Source organism: Dama dama, chromosome 32 (assembly GCF_033118175.1).
Source record: "Dama dama isolate Ldn47 chromosome 32, ASM3311817v1, whole genome shotgun sequence".
Taxonomy (NCBI): domain Eukaryota; kingdom Metazoa; phylum Chordata; class Mammalia; order Artiodactyla; family Cervidae; genus Dama; species Dama dama.
The window spans coordinates 43,565,121-43,581,078 of NC_083712.1; the positions used below are offsets into that span (position 1 = coordinate 43,565,121).

The 15,958-nt window shown below is 49.0% G+C and overlaps 1 protein-coding gene across 7 annotated transcripts in view; it reads left to right on the forward strand.

Annotated features, from left to right (window-relative positions):
• The first annotated feature begins 9,741 nt into the window (after positions 1 to 9,741).
• CSGALNACT1 (chondroitin sulfate N-acetylgalactosaminyltransferase 1) overlaps positions 9,742 to 15,958 on the forward strand; it is a 321,780-nt gene continuing 315,563 nt past the window's right edge. For 6 of the 7 annotated variants that reach the window (XM_061134454.1, XM_061134459.1, XM_061134455.1 and 3 more), the window contains exon 1: positions 9,742 to 9,900. The gene's annotated coding sequence lies outside the window, so the exon portion shown is untranslated. Of the gene's footprint in view, positions 9,901 to 10,319; positions 10,358 to 15,958 lie in introns of those variants that run through there. The other variant, XM_061134465.1, reaches the window with a different exon arrangement.

The window sequence follows — 15,958 nt, forward strand, 5'->3', positions numbered from 1 at the left end:
GGCTCAATAGCTTGAAAATAAAGGATGTTGACTGTCACCTCAATTGGAGTAGAAAGCACGGCATCACATGACTAAAGAATAAAGCAAACGATGGAAAAAGTAGGTCCATTCATTAAAATCTTGTTTAACTTTGCATTGTAGTACTTGGCCACACTTGCTAAAAACTCTGACCCGGTGTATTTATTATTTTTTAATTATTTACTTTTTATTTTGTATTGGGGTGTAGCCGATTAATCGCGTGAAAGTCTCAGGTGAACAGTGGAGGGACTCAGCCATCCATATGCGTGCATCCACTCTCTCCCAAACTCCCCTCCGGTCGAGGCTGCCACAGAACATTGAACAGAATTCCAAGTGCTATACAGTAGGTCCTTATTAGTTATCCATTTTAAACATGGTAGTGTGTACCTGTCCATCAAATGGACACAACTCCCTAACTATCTCCTCTAACCCCATCCTTCCCCCTGGAACCATAAGTTTGTTCTCTAAGTCTGTGAGTCTCTTTCTGTTTTGTAAGTTCATTGGTATCATTTCTTTTTAGAGTCCACATATAAGGGATATACAATATTTCTCCATCTCTGTCTGAAACTTGACTCAATCTCTAGGTCCATCCATGTTGCTGGAAATTGACCAGGTATATTTAGACTCGGGGTCCCCAACTTCTGGGATCTAATGCCTTGATGACCTGAGGTGGAGTTGATGTAATAATAGAAATAAAGTGCACAATAAATGTAGTGCTCTTGAGTCATCCCCAAACCATCCCCCCTCAATCCTGGTCAGTGGTGAAATGGTCCCTTGGGAAACCAGTCTTTGTTGCCAAAAAGGTAGGGGACCGCTGCTTCAGACCATCAGAAGGACTTGCATGTTGGAATGTGAGCCAGGTGGGCTAGATCCCACGTCTGGATTCACCTTGTCCTCAGAGGGGGCCTGGAGAGATGGCTGGTCCCCAGCTTTTCCACCACAAAGAATATACTTTATAATTTTTTGCCCTGCAGACATGATGTTTTGAAAGATATTCTTAGTTATCTAAGTAGTTATTAATACATCAGGCTAAGACAGGGGACCCCAAAGGTGTGTCCAGTGGAAAAGAAGCTGGTCTGGGCATGAATCCTGGCCCCGTGGCTGACCAGCTATAGGATCTCAGGACAGCTATCAGTTCAGTTCAGTTCAGTTCAGTCGCTCAGTCGTGTCCGACTCTTTGTGACCCCATGAATCGCAGCACGCCAGGCCTCCCTGTCCATCACCAACTCCCGGAGTTTACTCAAACTCATGCCCATTGAGTCGGTGATGCCATCCAGCCATCTCATCCTCTATCGTCCCCTTCTCCTCCTGCCCCCAATCCCTCCCAGCATCAGGGTCTTTTCCAATGAGTCAACTCTTCACATGAGGTGGCCAAAGTATTGGAGTTTCAGCTTCAGCATCAGTCCTTCCAATGAACACCCAGGACTGATCTCCTTTAGGATGGACTGGTTGGATCTCCTTGCAGTCCAAGGGACTCTCAAGAGTCTTTTCCAACACCACAGTTCAAAAGCATCAATTTTTCGGCACTCAGCTTTCTTCACAGTCCAACTCTCACATCCATACATGACCACTGGAAAAACCATAGCCTTGACCAGACAGACCTTTGTTGGCAGAGTAATGTCTCTGCTTTTTAATATGCTATCTAGGTTGGTCATAACTTTCCTTCCGAGGAGTAAGTCATTTAATTTCATGGCTGCAGTCACCATGCGCAGTGATTTTGGAGCCCCCAAAAATAAAGTCTGACACTGTTTCCACTCTCTCCCCATCTATTTCCTATGAGATGATGGGACCAGGAGAGCTATATACACTCTCTAAGCCTGTTTCCTCATTGGGTGTGGCAAGCATGTAAACGTGTATAACAGCTGAGAGCCGCGCCTGCAGCATAGTAAAAGCCAAAACCTTAACAATGATAATGATAATGATGACATTATTATTATTATTTGAATTAGCCAGACAGAAGGGCCAGTCCTCCTGAGAGCTGGCCAGGAGCCCCACCCACAGTGTCCAGAGGGACACGGCAGACTTTGGGCTGAGGGATGTTGCTATATTTTAAAGGGGTGTGGTGTGCCCGGCAAGAGTTCATGGGCAGGGGAGGGTCTTGTTCGAGGGCAGGGGTCTGAGCGGATTCTGCTTGGGTTGTCTAGGTTAGAGCAGGATTCGGTTAGGGAGTAGTATTGTAGGTGGAGGAAGTGAAACTCGAAAGAACAAACTAAAAGTCACCAGGAAGGGATCAGGGTCCTGGTCAGACAACCAGGCTTCAAAGCCGTGGTTGTTCTCAGAGGAGGACTCAGACCTACAGGAAGGGGAGAGGGTGCACCATGGGCAGTGGATGCTCACGGTGGATACAGACCGAGGGCAGCAAGACCAGAGACATCGCTTGCTGCTCCACTGTGGGGCTGTGGACCTGAATGTGTACGTGCCTACTAAGTCGCTTCAGGAGTGTCCGACTCTCTGGAGTCTCATGGACTATAGCCCATCAGGCTCCTCTGTCCATGGGATTCGCCAGGCAAGAATACTGGGTTGCCATTCCCTTCTCCAGGGGATCTTCCTGACCCAGAGATCGAACCTGCATCTCTTAGGTCTCCTGCCTTGGCATGCAGATTCTTTACCACTAGCACCATCTGGGAAGACTGTGGACCCAAACAGTTTAGGACACATTTAGGGTTTGAACACGGCTGGGTCTTTAGATTCAAGGTCTTGAGAGTCTCTAACAAAAATGACCTTTCCCATTTGTAGTCACATTATTTTTCTATTTCATCTCTTATCCATTCCAGATTTTAACCAAAGATTCACCCTTATCAAAGGGATAGAAGAAATTTACCTGGTGGCTTGAATTACAGATATGGTCGTGATGCCAGAAAACCACAAAGATGAGTAAATATACAGGCAGTTACAATTTTAGGCCGAGGTGGACGGCTCACTGGACCCTCTGGGCACAGTGACAGGGTCACCATCCACATCTCCCAAAGTCCTGCAAATGTCATCAGCAAGAAATCTGATGGGTTTACTGTGAATGGATCCATTGGGAGATGTCAGTGTAATTGCACCGATTTCAGTTGATTCTAGTAGAAAAAAAAAAAAGGGAGATTTTTGTGGCTAGTTAGCTGATGCTGTCCTACTGGGGAGAAACATATTTTTTCTGCTGGGTTTTTGAAGTGATGATAATGTCTTACCTATAGCTGAATAGCTTCTTGACAGACCCAGTAGATGCTACAGAACTTCACGCTCACACCCCTACCCCACATCTCAAAGCCCTCTGGCTCCTAAGATCCTGGTTCCTGTCTTTCTCACCACACTGGTTAGTTTCCTTCACAGAACCTCTTTTCTTGTCCAGTTAATTCTAACGTCCCCTGGATTATGCTCTCAGTCAGATCCTTTCACTGTATATACTTTCACTCTCATTTAAATGATCACATGTTGTACATGGAGGTCTCCCCATTCCGCCCCAGCCTACCCTGAGTTCCAGATCTCTGGTTCTAATGGAAAACCAGACCTGTCCGATGGGTCCCCCAGATACTGTAAGCTCAGCCATTTTCACACTGAATTTCCTGTTGGCTTAGGCGGATCACAATTCACGCCCTCCCTCCAGCCCCTGCAGAGAGAGGAGTGTGTGGACCTCCCTCTTAGGGCCTCACAGAGGCCTTGGGGGGGATGTGCTCTGAATAGCTAGGAGCTCTTCCAGCCAGAAAGGCTGTGATTAGGCAGCTATTACTGCAGGCCTGCATACACAATTTCCTGCTCATGAAAATCACATCATGAATTACCTTATTTGCCATTCAGAGTCCCCCGTGGCCTGGACTCAGGCCACTTCTGGACTCTTACCCCTCTCTCCAAACGTGCCCTGAGTTCTGCACCATCTCAGGATGCATGCAGCTCTTTCTTTCCTGGCCTCACTGCTCAATGCTTCTTGGTACCACCCTTCTATCTTCTCTGCCCATCAAAAGCCTACTCATCTTTCAAGATCCACCTGGAAAGCTACGTCTAACATGAGGCCATCCACAGGCATCTTGAAGGCCTCTCTTTTTCTTCTTTGAGTTCCTATAATGCTTGTCCCATGTTTCCTGTGGCTTCCCTCATAGCTCACTCAGTAAAGAGTCTGTCTATGGTGCAGGAGACCCGGGTTCAATTCCTGGGTCAGGAAGATCCCCTGGAGAAGGAAATGGCAATCCACTCCAGTATTCTTGCCTGGAGAATCCCTTGGACAGAGGAGGCTGGTGGGCTACATTCCGTGGGGTCGCAAGAGTCGGACACGACTTAGCGACTAAACCACCATCTTTAGCGACTAAACCACCAACCCAATCCTACTAGAGTAAAAGGTTAAGGGTTGTGCTTAGCCGTTCCACGTGCCTGGCACACTCAGACTGCCTAACTCACTGGTACGCCATGAAAAGTGATTTGCCTAAAACGTGTTGGCTGTGTTTACATAAAAGCTAAATGTGTCTCATACAGCATGGGGGGCAGTGCTGGCATTTTGGAGTTTGAATAGCTCCCTCTCAGATGCACGTGTGCATGAGTATACACAACGAATCCCTTGTGTGCCTGGGTTTAGACATGTATGAAGAAAGGAGAGACCCTTGCTTCTGCAATTGGCAACACTTGTTTCCTGCATCAGCTCTGCCTTTCCGTGTCTTTTTGGTCAGCGGTCATCACACTTCCTGGGCTTCCCTTTATCAGTGATAAAGGAACTCCAATGCAGGAGATGCAAGAGACTCAGGTTTGAGCCCTAGTTCAGGATGATCCCCTGAAGGAGGAAATGGCAATCCACTCCAGTATTCTTGCCTAGAAAATCTCATGGACAGAGGAGCCTGGTGGGCTACAATCCAAGGGGTCGCAGAGCCAGACATGACTTAATTACTAAACAAAAACAGCAGTTGCACTTATTGCTTCTCCTTTAGGATGAATTTTCCCTGACCTCTTGATTTTGACTATCCTTGCCCCTCTCATCACCAAGTGTTAATATTTTACATACTAGCTTTCCTGTTCTAACATCCTTTTGCTTAGTTGCTAAGTCATGCCCAACTCTTTGCGACCCTGTGGACTGTAGCCCGCCAGGCTCCTCTGTCCATGGGATTCTCCAGGCAAGAATACTGGAGTGGGCTGCCATTTCCTTCTCCAAGGGATCTTCCTGACCCAGGGATCGAACCCATGTCTCCTGGATTGGCAGGCAGATTCTTTACCACTGAGTCACTAACATCCTTGAGTCAGCTTATACAGCCTATGTCTACTGTCAGTAATAAAGATTCTTACAGTAACGTGTTACTGAAACACATTCTCTTTTTAATGCAGATCTTAATATAACATGTATTTATAGCAGTGACAGGGCCCAGAGTAAGGCCTGGAGTTCGGACAGGACTTTGAAGATACTGACTTAAGTGATAAATGATCTATTTTTTTTTAAAAAAGATGCTAATAATGCTTGGAAAGAAATAGTAATATTTAAAATAATCTATCCATCAGAGTTAAAAAGGTTGCCTGCACAGAGTTAAAAGGGCTATGTGTACAGAGTCGTCTGTATACTTTAGAGACCTGGGGGGTCCAAGGGATATGTCTACAAGCCGGTATTCCTGCTGTCCAAGAAGACAGGCCCGGGTGAGCTAGATCTCTACAAGGGTGGATTACCACGACTGCTGTAGAAATAAAAGGCCCCATCTTGAGCTCATCTGTGTTTAGATCTCAGGATTTTATGTCAGGCGGATGCAGACCAGATGTGAGTTTGTCTCTGGTGCTGCCCCGCTCTAGGGTTTTTCTGTGGTTCCCTCTGTAAGGCGTTTCTTGTCTCCTGGGGTGGGGGGTGGGGATGCTGGGGGCACAGACGCAGAGTGGCCGCGTGCCCTGCGAGCCGCGTGCTGTGCTGGATGCTTCTCGGCGAGCCTGCTGACGGCACGAGCCCGTGGAACTGCTCCAGCCGCCTGGCACGTGGGGAGGAGTGCTCGCTGGGGGCGCCAGGATGGGAGGCTGTCTGGTCCTTCTTGTCCTGCTCCTGGACCGACCTGGGGAGAAAGAGCACGAAGAACAGAGGGTGCAGGACCGCAGATAATACCAAGCAACTCATTGAGTCTGATGCCTTCTGTAAAGATGTTATTACAGAACGACTACCAGAAATTAAAAGCATACTTTTCCTTCCCTGGTGGCTCAGCTGGTAAAGGATCCACCTTCAGTATGGGAGACCTGGGTTCGATCCCTGGGTTGGGAAGATTCCCCTGGAGAAGGGAAAGGCTACCCACTCCAGTATTCTGGCCTGGGGAATTTCATGGGCTGAATAGTCCGTGGGGTCGCAGAGAGTTGGCATGACTGAGGGACTTTCACTTTCCTTCCTTCCTAAAACTGGGACCTCCCCTAGTCCCCACCAACTCATAAACATTTGCCCAAGTCACAGCCTTGGAGTTACCCCGAGTTACTCTCTTTTCGTTCCCCCCTCTGCCGTGCAGCACGACCACCATCCAGTCCACCAGAAAATGCTGTGTGGTCACACTCCAGGTTGTATCCTGAGCCTGCCTCCTCTCTCCATCTTTTCTGTTACCACCCTGATCCTGGCCACCGTCACCCGCTGGACTACTGTAGCAGTTTCTTTATCAGCCTGCCTGCTTCCTCACATGCCTTGCTGAGTCACTCTTCTACATAACAGAGTCATCTTGGGAAAATGTAAACCAGATCACATCGTTCCCAAGTTAAAGCCCTCCAAAGACTCCCCATTGCACTTGGAATGAAATCCAAAATTCTCACCAAGGCCTCCCCCAATTTTTTTAGAAGCATCCCTTACTCAGTCAACACATTTTATTTTATTCTTTTAAAAATATACTTCTATGTCTGCACCAGATCTTAGTCGTGGCATGTGGAATCTAGTTCCCTGACCAGGGATGGAACCCTGGTCCCCTGTATGGGGAGGGTGAGTCTTAGCCACTGGACCACCAGGGAAGCCCCAGTCAACACATGTTAATCGCCCTTCCACTACGTTTGAGTTACAGGGGCTTATGGAATGAGGTCTTCAATGTGTGTGATTTTTGGTCTAGAAAAACAAAGCTTGCCTTTTTAGGTCACATGTTATTTTCCTCAGTTTAAGTGAAAATCTACTTGGCAATACACTGCATACCTGGGAGATGCTACAGACTATAATTAGACCCAATCTGAATGATGCACCCCTCCCCCCCCAAGATCCCTGCTTGAACACGACAGACCTCACCTATCAAATGAGTCCCTCTGACTCCACAGGACAGTTGTTGTGATCTAAGAAATCAGATAACCCTGGTTATTAGAGCTATTTAAAGGAAGAGTTAACACACTTGAGTGACCGCCTGACTGCGTCTCTTAGTAAAACAGTAATTGAGTTTTAGTGAATGGGCTTCATAACTGTTCCCTCTGCTCCTGGACGGCTCTGGGTCCGGCTTCTCAAGGATCCTGGCGAAGCCTAGCAGTCCGACCTTGAACTGGGTGAAATATTTTTGTACTTAAAGCTTAGTACCTATGCAGTATATATCTGAAACAGTTATTAAACAAATTACAGATTATACTATACATATTTTGTATTTTCTCAGTATAAAATTTTGACATCATATGTATTGTTTTGCAGTATATGTATTTTTATTCATTTAAAAAATGTGTTACTTTTCCCATATAAATTTTTAAGTTGATATGTTGTATATTCCTTTTATTTAAGAAATTTTTTTTTTGGCTGAGTGGCATATGAGTGGGATCTATAGTATCTTAGTACAGTATGTTTTTATATGACTAGTTCTTCCCCCGCCCCCTGCCCCCATAAGGATAAAAATCACTCTGGCATCACGATCTTATTTCCAGAACTTTCTGTATATTTTTGTACTTTTAACAACATTACCAGGACCTGTGAAGGGGTAGCACCTTTATAAATAGGTTATGGAAATTCACATAACATATTTTGAATCCTAAATCACTATGTTTGTGAAAAGCATTTACATAAGAACATGTCGACTGAAAGCTGAAACCCACGTAGAAAACTAAGAAAGTCTAAGGGAACCCATTCTTCCACTGGTCACTGTCCCAGATCCCTTTGTCTATGTCCATCGCAGAGGGCGGAGCTACAGGGGTGAGCGGGATGCACGTCCCCTTGTTCTGTTTCTGTCCCTGGGAGAGACTAAGGATGACCCACACCACCTCAGACCAGTGCCCCCTCTGAAACAGTGCCCCCAAATAATCTATATAATCAAAATAGTATCTACCATATAATTACCAAAATAACATCTACTTTCTTTCTGGGTAGCACACCCACAAAAAGTATTATGTTTTCTCACATTATGCTATGACTTAGTTTTGTAGTTTTATCATTTTTCAGCTGTCTTATTTTTTCACTATTGTATTAACTATTGTGAAAATGTACTTTAGGATCAGGTACACCTTAGCCAGCCCTTTATGACTCGAGACATGTGTGTCGATGTGAAACATATTGATACCTAGGTCACTGTGCTGATCTATTAGTATCTAACTGAGAAAGACTGGAAAACTTCTTCAGATACCTTGACAGGTGTGCTACAAACCCTGGAGAAAAGGTGAGTAGTCCTGACTTGATCTCCATTTTCCTTGTATAGGGCAGGGAAAGAAACAAGTGCAGCCACAGAGGGTGCCCCCTATCTTCCCCACGGCCAGTCCCCATGACCTAGAAATTGAGTCCCCTGCAGTCCGGCACAGCAGCCCCTGCTCAAGTTTTTGGTTCATCCTCCAAACCAGATTCTGCACTTAAACCCTAGTAAATAGAAATTCTGGAGCCATCATTGAACAGAGCGATGGCAGACACCTCAGCAGAGGAAAGAAAAATCAATGCTTTAACAATCCCAGAGAGGGGGATGTTGGTGACAGCTGGAAGGCTCTGAAGAGGTTCCTTATTCCCCAGAGGGCTTGGTGGTGCTGGCTCTAATCTTTACAGGACTCATCACTAACCCAGCCTCCATGGGCGCCTCCATCTGCCCAGCGGGGACTGTCACATGACATGGATGGAGGAGGCTTGACCAATGACTTGTACCTACATATGTGTGGATGCCCGTTAGCTATTAATTGACCATCTCCATTGCTTTGCCACGTTTTGGGGGCAGCCCACTGACACTATTTTTCATTCCTTTGGGAAATGCTTGCTTTTCCCCCTCTTCCCCAAATCACAATTGAGTTCCTGTGGGGACCTCATCACGAGGTAACTCACTCAAGGGTGTGGGGACTGGGGCCGGAGCCACCGAGGTCCCCGGGCATCCGTGGAAGAGGGATGCCCTCGCCTGGGCCGGGGGCCGTCGAGGCAGGAAGCAGGCTGAAACTGCCGGACTGCTGGCTCTTGGAGGTGCTTCCAGTAGGCAAACACGGTGCCTGCCTCCGGGACTACGGCCCTGTGCCCGCAGCTCCTCGGCCTGCGGACTTCCAGCGCTCCGTCTGGCCAGGCAGTGGACGGGGCACCAGGAGCCAGAAGACTGCGTTTTAGCTCTGGTCCTGCCCTGGCACAGCCGCGGGGCCTCTGCAGACGGGACGGCAGGTGGAGAGGTGGCCTCCTCCCGCTGGACACTGGCCCTCCCGAGTCCCCTTCATTATACCGGGGTTCAAGATACTCCAAACTCCGCCTCCCGAAGAAAACCTACAAGTCCAGGGCACCCGTGGCCCCGAGGGCATGTGTGTGTGTCGGGGGCTTTCTCGTCCACACCCTCCTGCCCGCTCTCCACCCCCATCCGCCACCTCCCTCCGCGGCCCCCCAGCGGCCGTCAGGGGTCCCTGCAGACCTCACTCCCCGCAGCGGCGGGGCTCGGGGCTCACCGCTTTCCGACCTTCGCGCGCGACGAGTACACGCTGTCTCCGGGGCGGGCGTCCGAACCCCCCAGGGCCGCGCAGACGGCGATCACGGGATTAATTCTCCCCAGCGCCGTCTGCAAAGTTTTGGTGAGTGAGTCGGCCCAGGGCGGGGAGGGCCGCCCAGAGCGGCGAGGGGCCAGACGGGTGGGAGGGAGGGAGGGGGTCCGGAAAGAGAAAGGACCACCCTCGCCGAGGAGACACAGACCCTCTCTCTCCCGGCCGGAGCCCGGCTGCCGCCGCGTCCTCGCCCCCCTCCCGCAACTTCTCGGGCCTCGGGCGCGCGCGGAGCCGCCACCTGCGGGGTGGTCTCGGGCGCGCCCGGTGCGCGGGGAGCCGCTCGGGCCGGCGCGCCCCCCGCCCCGCCCGCGGCTCGTCGCCCCCCAGCCCCAGCCCCAGCCCCGGCTCCGGGCTTGGCGGCGGCCCCGCGCTCCCCGCCCGCGGGTCCCCGGAGGCTCGGCGGCCGCCGGAGCGGGAGGTGGAGCCGAGCCCGCGGCGCCGCGCAGGAGGAGCCGCCGGCGCTGGGAGCGGCCGGCAGCGCCCCGCGGTGAGTCGGGGCCGGGCGCGGGCGCCGCGGGGGCCGTCGGGGGCGTCCCGGCGCCCCCCGGCCCGCCACCTCCGGGGGGCTCGCGGAGGCAGGGCCGCGCACAGGGGGGTCACGCCGCAGGGAGGGGAGGGAAAGGAGAGGGGCGAGGGCGGCTGCGATCGCGAGGCGCCGCGCCCGCAGGTGGGCGCGCGGGGTCGCCGGCGAGGCTTCCCGAGAGGGGTCGCGCGCGGCCGCGCCGGGGTCCCTCTGGCTTCACTAGCCTCCGGCGGCGGCCTTTAGCTGTTTAGTGACTTTCTCGAACACCCACTTTAAAAAGTAGCCTCTGCACGTGCCCGCGTGACCGCTTTGCTGCTCCGCACCAAATCGTCTTCCCTGGGATGGAGCGGGCGCTGGGAGCGCGCCTTGGCGGCGGGAGGCAGCCGGCCCTCTGGCCTGGGACCCGGGCCGGGGGGCGATCGCGCCCGAGGGTCGCCGCGTTTCGGGGTGCTGGGAGGAAGTGCCTTGTGCGGCCTGTGGAGGGGCCATTCGAGGGCACTGGTCTGGGGTGGGGCGGAGGGCGGAGGGCGGGGGTGGGTGAGGAAGGCGCTACAAAGACGCCCCAAGTTGTTGTTTCCGCGGCGCTTCCTGCACCTGCACTGGCGTCGGGGACTTTGAAGTTATCTTTTCATCGACGAGCGAAGGGACGGGAGAGGAGGAGGCAAAACAGCAGCGTGCAAGCCGAGACAGCGAGCCCTGGGAAGCACCAATTCATGATAGAGGGGGTGTTTCGCAAACTCCACTTTTATTCTGATTTCAAAGCCTCTGAGTGGTTTTTACTCAATGTTATTAGAGAAGTCTAGATAATAAAGATAATTAGCTGTTCTTTCACGTCTTTTTTACTAGAAATTGAAATTCAGTTCTGCCGGATTTCTTGTATTTTGTTCACATTTTCATTCCAGAAAGTCATCATTATCATAGCATTACTGGCCACAATGAAGTTATGAACAAGCCCTGCCCAGTGGTGTCATGTTGCTAATTGGAAGGAGAAAAGTGTTTCAAACTTGGATATAGAAGCATAAAGTGAAAACATGAAGCTTTAGTTTTAGAAAGTGATTTGAACACGTGTGGTGGTGTTCAGTCGCTAAGTCAGTCCAACTCTCTGAGACTCTATGGACAGCAGCAGGCCAGCCTCCCTGTCCTTCACTGTCTCGGGACTTTGCTCAAGTTCATGTCCATTGAACTGGTGCATAATAGGATGTGGAGTGGGCTGTTGTGCTTCCAGAGAAGGTCGGTTCCTGGAAAACCAGAGATGGGCCACTACATTTGAAATATGTGATGGTTCTTTCTATCCTGTATGTGCTCTAAAGTGTATGGTATTGAAATGCTTTAATTCTGTTCATCTTTGTGTTCCAAACTGCAAACTGTATTAATGAAGTTCAAAGCAAAATCTCCAGCTTTTGGATTCACCAAATCATACTGAAGTGATGGGAACTTTGGCTTTGCCATCTCAGACTCCTCGTCTCCAAGCAGCCTCCCCTTTATTAACTGTATGACCTTGGGCAACCTCACAGCCTTGGTTTCCACTTTGTTAAGAGCCAATAATATCTCTCACTTTATGAAGCTGTTCGGGAAAAGGAAATAACATTTAGGGACTTACCCCTAGCATCGGAAGCACAGTAAATGCTCTGGAAAAGTTGTCTCTTGTCTTCCTTCCAGATCTGGCATGCCTCAGTATAGTTGTTTTTCATTTAAACTTCCTTCTGCCTTGCCACCTTCCTTCCTGTCCATTCATTCAAGCGCCCTTGACTGAAGAGCCTCAGATGCCGCCCTTCTGGGTGTTTGGAAACAGTGGGGGTGGGCGATCCTGCAGGTTTTTCCTGTTGGTGAGTCTCCATCGTGAAGCCACAGGTTGATGAATTGTCCTTCCCAGTCTTCACGATGCTCCGGGTCTGTCCCTGGTATAATGTTGTCACGTTGGAAAGAAAGTACGGGAAAGTGCACGGTGCTAGCTCTGGCTCTTAGCTTGTGTCTCCAGGCCAGCTCGGGCCTGGCAGGGTGGGGCTTCATAAATATTTGTGGATTTGAAAGACAGGATGTAATGAAGTTATTCTTAAGTCACGTTTTTTTTTTTTTCCTAGTGAAAGCACCTTGGGATTCTAAATGATGGCTCTACTGTATATTGGGGCTAATAGAGGTTATTATGGAAGGCAGCTCAGGTAGACTTTATCACCTATCCATTTGCCCTGGTGGTGAAGCAGCCTTGGAAAAACTGCAAAGCCAAGTCAGAGCCGCGGCTCCACCACTAGGTGCCCCCTCTGCATAGTATATCAGCCAGGCTGTTCTTTGCCATTATGTCCTTTAATGCAGCTTTCCCCAACCTTTTTGACACCAGGGACCGATTCAGTGGAAGACAGTTTTTCCGCGGACTGAGGGGTGGGTAGGGGATGGTTTCAGAATGATTCAAGTGGATTACATTTATTGTGCTCTTTATTTCTATTCTGATTACATCAGCTCTGCCTCAGATCATCAGGCATTAGATCCTGGAGGTTGGGGACCCCTGCTGTAGTGTATCAATAGCAAAGGAACTGAACTTCTCGGGTTCTCCACATGGAAAAGGGCAATCTTGTGTGAGAAGCATTACTGAAGGCCTAAAAATATGTGCAGGTGGTCTTAAATGTCAGATTCGGTACCATTTTAGAATAACTTTAAAATTAAAGGTTTAAAAGAGATTTAGGAATTGGGTTTTTTGCTCTGTATATCCTTATATTCCAATATATGATTTGAAAAACTGTCTAAAAATTCAAATCTATGCTTTTGGCCTAGTATTTTCAGGGTTTAGGGAGAGTGTTTTTGGTTGAGCTTATTTTTATCTTTTAATGTGCTTAATATTGCTTTGTTTCCTCAATTGGTACTTGGAGCACTAATTACTTGCTTCTCAAGGAATTTATCTGGCCAGCAGAAGCTGCTGGTGTCTTTTTAAAAAAAGGGGCTGCATGAAATTTGACACATGAAAAGTATATTTTATTATATTCTGAGAATGTATCGTTGAAAAGCATTTTTCTTCTGGGAGTTTTTGAAAAACCCTCTTATTTCCAGATTCTAACCTGAATGAAGCTAGTCAGGCTTGACATTATTGGACAACTTGAAGGTGTGTTGGTGTTTTTATTTGTCAGATGGAATTTGCTATTTGGTAGAAAAAAAAACACAAGGTATGTAAGCAAACATGATGACTGAAAATATTGACATATTGTTTGTGTGTGAGAAAGAGACTATTGTGCTTTCAACTTTTCAGTAAAATTATAATTACAGTGACAAAGTAAATACCAATCGGTGAAGTAAAACTTAACAACAGTTACAGAAGAGTTCAGTGCATTGCAAGCCCCAAATTTTACCGAGGGGTTTCTTATCAGTTCAGAAAGTCATCAGACTTCTGATTTTCACATGATGGAACTTTTATTTTTCAGTATTTTTAATGGATGTGTAGTTGATTTAAAATGTGTTAATTTCTGCTGTACAGTGGGGTGATTAGGATATATATTCTTTTTATATTGTTTTCCATTATGGTTTATCATAGATACTGACTATAGTTCCCTGTGCTGTCCAGTAGGATCTTGTTGAGTCTGCATGAAAGCTTACGTCTGCTGACTCCAGCCTCCCACTCCACCCCTCCCCCAGCCCCCTCCCCCTTGGCAACCACCCGTCTGTTCTCTATGTCTGTGAGTGTGTTTCTCTTTCATAGATATACGTTCATTTGTGTCATATTTCAGATTCCATTTATAAGTGATATTGTATGGTATTTGTCTTTCTGACTTATTTCACTTAGTGTGGTAACCTCTCGGTCCCCTCTTTATCCATTCATCTGTCGATAGACAGGTCGCTTCTGTGTCTTGGCTATTGTGAATAGTGTTGCTATGAACGTGAGGGTGCGTGTTTCCTTTTGAATTGTAGTTTTGTCTGGATGCATGTCACATGGCGACCCTTGAAAACCAGGCAATCTGTTCTTTGCTGCCTTTCGGTCAAAGTCTAGATCATTACTAAGAACCGGGGAAGAGGAATTTCTGCTTCGCGAAGGTTGTAGATCATTCTTATTATCCCTTCCCCACGAGTAAGCTAATGTCTGGGAGTTATGTTTGGGATTCTGAGCACGTCACAGAATCACACAGATCCTGTTTGCACAACAGCTCTTCTCTGGAGCTGAGTGAGTGCTGCGGTGGCCCTCAGACGTCCAGCAGTGAGGGCTCCCCATATTCACGCCCCACCTTCCCCCCCGAAGGTGGCTGACACTCAGCCACAGCAATGTGTGTGTGTAGAGCCACGTGCAGAGCGTTTGAGTTTGGCCTGGAGCCCCGGAGCTGACCAAGATGGTGGCTGCCGGGGGTGGGAGGAGCCGCCTGTTAACACCTGGGAGTCTTTTTTTAGGAACTTGCGCTTGGGTGGTGCTGGGTGCATGGAAACAGAACTGCTAGAGTTGGCAGAGAAAAGTTTGGATCCTGCGACGTAGTGGCACGCTGCTTTGCACAGATCATTTTAGTTGCTGTTTTCAGAGAGTGGGAAACAAACGGGGTCATGTCTGATCCTTTGTTTCCTTTTCACACCCAGGGATATTTGAGTTGATGGAGGAAGAGGGAAGTGGGAAATAGGAAGGAGGGGATGGGAGTTGTCTGTGTACACTGGACACCGAGGCACGTGGGCACACGCCCTGCAACTTGATAATGGCGGCCGTTCAAAAGAACCCGCCCGCCAGTGCAGGAGATGCAAGAGATGCAGGTTCGATCCCTGGGTCGGGAAGATCCCCTGGAGGACAAAATGGCAATTCACTCCAGTATTCTTGCCTGGGAAGCCCCGTGAATGGAGGAGCCTGGTGGGCTGCAACCCATAGGATTGCAAAGAGTCGGACACAAGTGAGGGCCTGAGCGCAGCACAGCACCCTGGTGCTTGGGGGAAATCCACATCTACTCCGCTGATGAACTTACTAAGGTGCTGGCCTTGGACTTAGGTCCTGGGTGCTCGCAAAGGTGACCTTCTGCTTCTGTCTCCCGCCCTTTAGAAACCTGCTTCAGTTGTATCTGCTGACCTCTGTGAACAGGCTGCTGCCGTTCCAGGAGATGCCCCTGTGAGCTGGAGCATCCATGGGCAACTGAGTGTGACCTCAGCCTGCTCAGCTCCCGCAGGGCACTCTTGTGGGGGCACAGGTTGCACAACTGTGTGAGAGGCTTACACCTGTTCAAGTGGTTAGAACAGTGCCGGGCACCTGGTTGATGAGAGACGTACCATCGCTGATGCTGGTGGTTGCTATTATTTATTCCTGATGGCATTGCTTTCAGGGTAGAGCTTGCTGGTAGGCACAGCAGTCTGGAACAGAGGCTTCAGGTGAGCTTGGTGCTTATAATAATGTCTGCAGAAGCAAGTGATTCATTCAGATTTTTTGCTGCATTTCCATTATAGTTCTTCTCTTCATGTGACAAAAATGGCTCACACAGCCCTTAACCACGTGGCAGCCTGTCTCCTAAATGCGGGCCAGGAGTTACTCATTTTGCCAGCACAGCAACCTTAGAAAGACACACTCTTATTATCTGCATTTTGCAAATGAAAAAACCAGGATGTAGAGAGGCGAGTTACCTG